Source organism: Tiliqua scincoides, chromosome 2, assembly GCF_035046505.1.
Source record: "Tiliqua scincoides isolate rTilSci1 chromosome 2, rTilSci1.hap2, whole genome shotgun sequence".
Taxonomy (NCBI): Eukaryota; Metazoa; Chordata; class Lepidosauria; order Squamata; family Scincidae; genus Tiliqua; species Tiliqua scincoides.
In genome coordinates, this window is record NC_089822.1 from 119645122 (window position 1) to 119652812 (window position 7691).

The following is a 7691-nucleotide window of genomic DNA, read 5'->3' on the forward strand; positions in this document are numbered from 1 at the left end:
AAGAGGAAAAGCAAGGTTCTCCCCTCCTGGCCTAAGTCTAACATGGCCACCCCCAAGCAGCTGCAGCCCTCCTTTTGTGGCCATAGGGCTTCCTAATCCATCTCTGGCACCAGTGGTTTCTACAGATCCCAGCACCCCATCTGGCAGCCTAAGAAATCCACCTTTAAGCCCGCTTCCAACAATCTAATCACTTCCCCCCCAAGTCCCCAGCCGAGCAGCAATGACTACCAGAAATCCTGCAACCTCCCAATAGGTACAAGGTTCAAGGTTCTTTGCCCACAGGTAGGACTCCATAACATCGGATCAGTAGGTAAAGGATACCATGCATTGGAGCTACTCCATAGAATTCAGAGCCATCCCAAGAGACAAGTTCCTTCAGGTGCGAAGACCATCTTGTCATCCCAAGCATACCAGGACTCTGGAAGCCATCAATCACCTGCTGCAGATTAGGGCCATCAAACCAGTTCCTTATTCTGAGTGGGGCAAGGGAGTCTACTCCCATTTCTTCACAGTGCCCAAGAACTCCGGGGACACCAGAGCTATCCTGGACCTGAAGTGGGTCAACTGATGGCTCCATCACCAGTGCTTCAAAATGGAGACCCTCAAGCCTGTTCTAATGGTAATTTGGAGAAAAGACTTCCTCACCTTCCTGGACCTCCAGGAAGCTTACCTTCACTTTCCAGTTCTCCCATCTCACAGGCATTTCCTCTGCTTTTGCTAAGAGGGCTCCCATTACCAGTACAAGCCTTTTCCATTTGGCTTAGCCTTGGCACCAAGAGTGTTCTCGAAGGTCCTGGTGGTGCTTGTAGCTTACCTTCACACCCAGGTGGTAGGAGTTTTCCCTTACCTCGACAACTTACTTCTGAGAGCAAAGTCTTTTGCCCAAAGGAAGCAACTTATCTCTCACACCATCCAGTGTCTGACTCTCCATGGATTTGTCATCAACAGGGACAAGCGCCACCTGGCCCCTTCCTAGTCTGCTCTCCAACACCTGCTGCTTCCCTTCCAGGATTACACAGCCTCACAGAGAAACAAGCTTTTAATGCTGAACTGGGAGAAAGACCTTCATTGGTGGCTGCATCCACACAGACTGAGCCAGGGGTCTCCGATTCTGGTGTCTCATCACACAATCAGCCTACTCGACTGGGGAGCATACTGGAAGACAAGATGGTCCAGGGCAGGTGATCTCCAGCAGAGACAAGGCGAAGCATCAGTTACCTGGAGCTCTGAACTACCTTTCTGGCACTGAAGTCCTTCGCTCCCTTCCTGAGATCCGCAGATGTGTTAGTATATACCAACAACATCACGGTTAGAACTCACATCAGCTGTCCGGTGGGAACCAGGTTGAAGTCTCTGCAAGCACAAGCTCTCTTTCTCTGGACGGAGAAGAACCCTTCCTCCATCAGGGCAGAGTACATCCCAGGAGTTGACAACGTGATGGCGGACTGGCTCAGCTGAAAGGACATTGATCATTCAGAATGGCAGCTCAATTGCCTTGGTCTTTTGCATGCTTCAGGGTCGATTTCAGCCCATTTTACATGGACCTGTTATGTGATCTGAACAGTCAACTATCATGTTTCTTCAGTCGTCGGGCACATTGTCTACAGTCATCGAGCATGGATGCTCTCCACCTACAGTGGTCAAGGGGCATTCTCTATGCCAGAGGTCCTCAAACTTTGAGGGAGCTTTACTCCCTTAGTAAGTTCTTGCGGGGGAGGGGCTAGGGCAGCGACGCGATCCCCAGGGTCAGGACACTAAGGGGTGCGAAGGGGGTGCTTTGCACTCGTAGGCAGGGCTGCAGGAGGTGCAGGGAGCCCTGCGCAGCCCTGCATAGCACTCCCCAAGACTTGGAACGTTAGCTAAAAGCAGGTGCAAAGCACTTCCATTTTGCCGGAGGTGCTTTACACCCACTTTTAGCGAATGTTCCAAGCCTTGGGGAGTGCTGTGCAGGGCTCCCCCCAACTCCTGCAGCCAGCTGCAACTCTGCCTTCTTGAAGTAAGTGCAAAGCACCTCCCCTTGCCCCCCCATCAGGTTGCTGCCTCCCTACTCCTTCCCCCGCCCCTTAAAGGGACAGGGGAAGCGTTACATGAACTGGTGGGTGTCAACCCACCAGTTTGAGAACCACTGCTGTTTGCCTTTTCTCTGGTCAAGCTTCTCCTGAGAGTGGTTCACAAGATCAGAGTGGAAGCAGCAGAGGTTCTTCTGGTGGCTCCCCTCTGGCCTCAACGTTCCCAGTCCTTGTGGAGATGTTTCTCCCCCCCCTTTTGACTTCCTCTGAGACCAGACCTCCTTATCCAGGGCCCCATGCTACAGCCCCAGCTGCAGATGCAACAACTAGCTGCCTGGAGGTTGAGCGGTGCAGTATCGCCAAGCTAGGGTACTCAGAGCTGATGCTTCAAACCCTACTATCAGACATACAGCCTTCCACTAACAAGGTCTGTAGTTACACTTGGCTGGCACTGATGCAGTGGTGACCAGGGCATTAGCTAAGCTAAAAACGTTATGCACAGTAATGGGGTATTCTGCCTGTAAGGATCCTTCCTTACAGATGCCTGGGGTATCCTTCCTGAGTTGCTTAAGGTTAAGGATTTCTTATTCTCCAGGCTGGCCTGCACAAGGGCCATAGCACCTCTACTCTCAAAAGGCAGACCTCCGCTATTGCCTCTATTTTGGGTTACCCCAGGGTTCCAGACTGGCCTCGCATCCGCACGCTAGAAAGTGTATCAAGGGTGTTTCCTTACTTAATCCTCCCCCCATTGTCAGGGCCCCTTCCTGGGATCTCAACCTTGTCCTGTGGGCTCTTTCTAGGCCCCCCCCATTGAACCTCTGGCCACTTGCCTTCTAAAATTACTTACAAGACAGTTTTTCTGGTGGGTATTGTGTCAGCCAGAAGGGTTTCGGAGATAGTGGCCCTTTCCTCCTCTAAGGGCTTGTGCCAGATGCACGAGGACCAAGTGGTTCTCCTCCCTAATTGCCCCTTGCTTCCCAAGGTTAATTCCATCTTCCACTGGTCTCAGGAGGTAGTTTTACCTTCCTTCTGCCCTAACCTTTCCCACCCCAAGAAGCACGAGTAGCACATGTTAGATGTTCATCATGCCCTCAAGTTTTACAGGACCTCTTCCTTCCAGAAAACAGAGGCCTTGTTTTAAGCCCAAGAAGCAGGGCCTCAAAGTTTCTCCCTCGACCATTTCCAGGTGGGGGATGAGAGGCTATTTGTGAAGCATACAGGGCTTGTGCGGTAGACCCTCCCAATGGCATTATAGCACATTCCTTTTGGGGGAAGGCTACCTCTTCGGCCTTCAAAGCTTACCCTTTCCTGGCGCAAGTGTGCAGGGTGGCTACCTGGAGCACACCGCACACCTTCATTAAGCACTACAAGGTTGACCCCCTTTCTGCCAGGGACTTTGGCTGCAGGGTCCTTCAGAGCGTGGTCTCCCACATCGTAGGTACCTCCGACTCTTGAGGAGCACAGCTTGGGTATTACCCACCTTAGGAAGACTGAACCAGCCATGGAGAACTTACCGGAGAAGGGAGATTTGAGCTTACCTGTAAATTCCCCTTCTTGGTGGACTCCATGGCAGGGTCAGTCCCCCAACCTCACAACCTCTCATGTGGGATGCTCACCCTCTAAAAAAATATATTTTTAAACTAAAGTTTGATGTATGGGGGAGGAAGGGTGCAGGCTCTCCCTTTTTTGCCTGTACTTTTTCCTGTTCTTCCCGGAGATTCCTTACACAGATGCCTTCTGACCACCAGTTACCACTGTGTGTGAAGTGGGCTTTCTCAATCTGGGGAGCAAGGGGGAGCCCCTCCACTCAGGAAGCTTTTGCCTGACCCACAGGGTGGATTGTATCCTTTTAACTGTCCTTGAAGTGGCACTGCTATATACCTTAGTGCCTTTTTGTGCATCGGATGTTGTCTTTACTGTGACAAATTATATGCACCACATTGTATAATGTAACACATCCTAGCTTCTGCTGCTATCCTGTAAACAGTGGCATAGCTAATGATCGTGTAGCCCAGTGCCAAGCTCAAAATGTTGCCCCAGAAGTGATGTCACAACCGGAAGTGACGTCACATCTGGGCTTTTTCAAAACTGAAAAGGCATCTATCTGCTATCTGTGGTCAAAGATTTGTTGCCCCCCCCAGACAAAATCAAATTTATTAAGTAAATAAAAAGTGTGCCCCTGATAGGTTTGAGACACTGTATTGGGGTGAAGAAGGATGATTATTCTTCTCTTGCTAAATATAAGAGGGGCACCTCTTGAACAACAATCAGTCTCATAGGTCAGTTTTGAGTTAAGAAAATCCACTTTTTGTTCTATAAGGCAATTGTGTTTTCATTTTCTAGTTAATTAGCCATAACTTTTGATAGAATACAGATATTCCAATGGCGTTTGTTTCATTGCATTCTACATTAAATTACCTTTCCAATGATATATAACATGATGTATTAATCATATATACCAAGATTTTCAGAATTTTGGTCACCAGTGTCAAGCTCAGCTTGTTGCCCCCCTAAAGCTTGATGCCCGGTGCAACTGCTACCCCTTGCACCCCCTTAGCTACACCACTGCCTGTAAAGTCTGCTTATCTAACTCACACACACTGGGTGCCACATGGGCTCAATTTACTGTGCATAATGTTTTTAGCCTAGCTAATGCCTGACAGTTTTATATCTTCATTTGGTTTCAAAGGCGCTCTGAGTCTGAGAATGGAGGAAGCCCAATGCTACCCTCTGAACTATTGTTTGCATGGCCTCCAATACTATGGCCTTTCAAGGTATGTACTGCTTCCCACTTGGTGCCACGTGTTTCTGATTTGAGTCCTTGCAGCATTGTAGGCTTAGAATGCAATCCTATGCACCAGAGGTTCACAAACTGGAGCATCGCGATGCCCCAGCCAGAGAGCCCTGGCCTCTTCTCCCTTAAGGGATGGGAAGGGGGGAAGGCAGCAATGGGATCACCAGGATCGCATTGCTGTGAAGGGGCGCAGGGGCTTGGCTGGTCTTACCAGAGCCTCCTGCAGCCTCCCAGCGGTGTGGGGAGCCCCATGCCAGCCTCCGCAGAGCCCCCTGAAGTACATGGACTTTGAAAATATCGATCGCGACCCACTTCCGGTTTCGTGATCGCAAACCAGAAGTGGGTTGCAATTGATATTTTCAATGTCAGTGTGCTTTGGGGGGCCCTGCACCCCCAGGAGGCTGCAGGAGGCTCTGGTAAGTCCAGCCAAACCCCTGCGCCCCTTCACAGCAAGGCGATCCTGTTAATCGTGTCACTGCCTTCCCCCCTCCCTGCAAGGACTTACTGCAGTGCTCAGACTCCCAGGGAGTTTGAGAACTGCTGCTATAGGCATTTTCCTGGGACAGCCCCACTGAACACAATGGGACTTACTTCTGAGAAGACATGCATAGAATTCTGCTGTTCATCAACAAGTTAATTTTCCAGTTCTTATGTGTTTCTCTGGCTCACAAAGCTGCCTCAGGCATAATTATGAGCCAGGATTTAGCCCCAGAACCTGTCTTTACAAATTCTGGGTCTGGGCCCTGGTAATGAAAGTAGGCCTTGGCCTTGGTTTTGCATGGGTCCAACAAAACACTCTACTGGAGAGCAATCCTAGCAACTAATAACCAAGAAATCCCTAGTTGAACTATCACCCGTATAACAAATTTACTATATGTTCTTGGGTACACCACGTTCTCTGAACTCTGTGTGCAATAAAGAGATAATTCTGCCATCCTTTTTTCTATAGGTGAGAAATAGGGATAATTGAGAAGAGTGGTGTTTCTTGGGATGCCCAGAACTAAGACACTAAGAGAGTTCACACAAGGTAGCCAAGGAAAATATATCTAGTGATCTTTATGCAAGGCTAGAATAGAGATGCGATATGACACTGGAGGATAATAAGGTGGACAACGGCACAGCTGTGAGACCAAATTACAAGCAAAGGTAACCAGTCTAACCCTGGAAAGCAAAGGACTGTCATAAGCAAGAGATCATGCAATAAAGTGAAATCACAATCTTGCAAAAAAGAAAAAACTTTTAAACTGCTAACCAGTATGTGAAGCTGGAGGAAGAAGCCATCTGTAAGGAAAGATCGTGGTCCTCAAAGGGAGAGTCAGTTATTCAGCAACACCAGGACGTATTCTTAGAAAATGGTACTTAATGAATAACTGCAACCTTTATTAAATTGGGTCAGTTGGTCACAATTGTGACTTCCTGGCTAAGAATCTTATTTAGGCAATGCTACACCTGGCTTCCAGCAATCCCAAATTTCCAAGCATTTGTCTGCTTCCTCCACCCCCGCAGCTATAGAAGCCCTGTAGCCTTACTTAAAACAAAGCATAAGGGTAAAGTAGGGTTAAGTATTCTGAGTGAGCCACCCATTCCTCCTAACCCCTTCTTCCCCCCCCCCCCACATTAAAGTTGGAGGCAATGTCGCTCTGTGGGTAGGGGCTATAGCTTGGTGTCAGGGTGCCTGCTTTACATGCAGAATATTCAGTTGCTGACAACCGAAGGAGGGGAGGGACAGAGCGCCCCCCCGTGGTGTAGATAGTGCAGAGAACTGGATGGACCAGAGCAACCTGACTCAAAATGACCCTTTTGGAGGGTACCCACCCTTAAGTTCTGCTTCCAGACACTGTTCTCTGCTTGCTTCCAGGTTAGAAAGCAGCAAATTCAGAAAAGTAACTCATTCAGATTCTGAGGCAGCCTCCTCTGTGAGTGGGGTCATTGTGTGTTCACAGCAGGAGTGTTTGATGAATCCAATCGCAAAGGCTCTTAGCATTCAGTGATGTGCTGAAGAACAGAATGCTTGGGTATGCACATCTGTGTGAATAACTACCAGAGTTCATTTTATAGATCAGCAATCCATGCGCAGTGCACACAGATTCTACCTGCATTGAATGAAATGTGTCTATAGGTGTAACCAGGTACAAAGCGATGGTTGTCCCTGGCTACAGTTTAATGTATGAATAGTGCTACAGTGGATACAAGTATGTGGCTGAACTTTCTTGGGTGAATGCTGATTGGAAGGAGGCAAGACAAAGCATGAACTTGTACAGAAGGAGCGGCCTCCCCTGCAGATGGGTACTATGGACTTGCAGGAACTTTTAGTTGTGCCTGCATGTATTAGCAATTCACTCTTGGCTTACTAGTACTGTATAGTTTGGCCCAGGGTTTGGAATTAGTGATATCAAAATAGCAGGCTACATCTCTTTTTAGCCTTTAATTTCAGTCCACTCCCATATGGTATGGTTGGCAACCTTCAGTCTCGAAAGACTATGGTATAAGCCTACAGCACCTGGTATTCCCAGGCGGTCTCCCATCCAAGTACTAACCAGGCCTGATCCTGCTTAGCTTCCAAGATCAGACGAGATCGGGCATGTGCAGGGTAACAGTTGCTGCAGTCCCACTTTATTCTTAAACATTGACTAAAATAGGAAATTCCTAATATTTTCTTTCCTCCCAGTGTAGCCTTTGCCATGGGAAGAAGACTGCCACTAGGTGGCCCCAAAGCCCACCTGTTTAGCAACCCTTGCTGTGGCTGCATATGCTGAACCTACATGGGATGCTGTAGCACTGAACCTGAACCACAGGCTAGTGAGTGGGAAGACCTTTTCTGAGACATGGGCAAGGAGGAGGATGTCGTAGTTTAGCGCACTACTCTGCTTCTTTCCTGATCCACAGCT

The 7691-nt window shown here is 48.7% G+C and overlaps 1 pseudogene; it reads right to left on the minus strand.

Moving 5' to 3' along the window:
• Positions 1-7291: 7291 nt before the first annotated feature.
• LOC136642763 (5S ribosomal RNA) lies at positions 7292-7411 on the minus strand (annotated as a pseudogene).
• Positions 7412-7691: the final 280 nt, after the last annotated feature.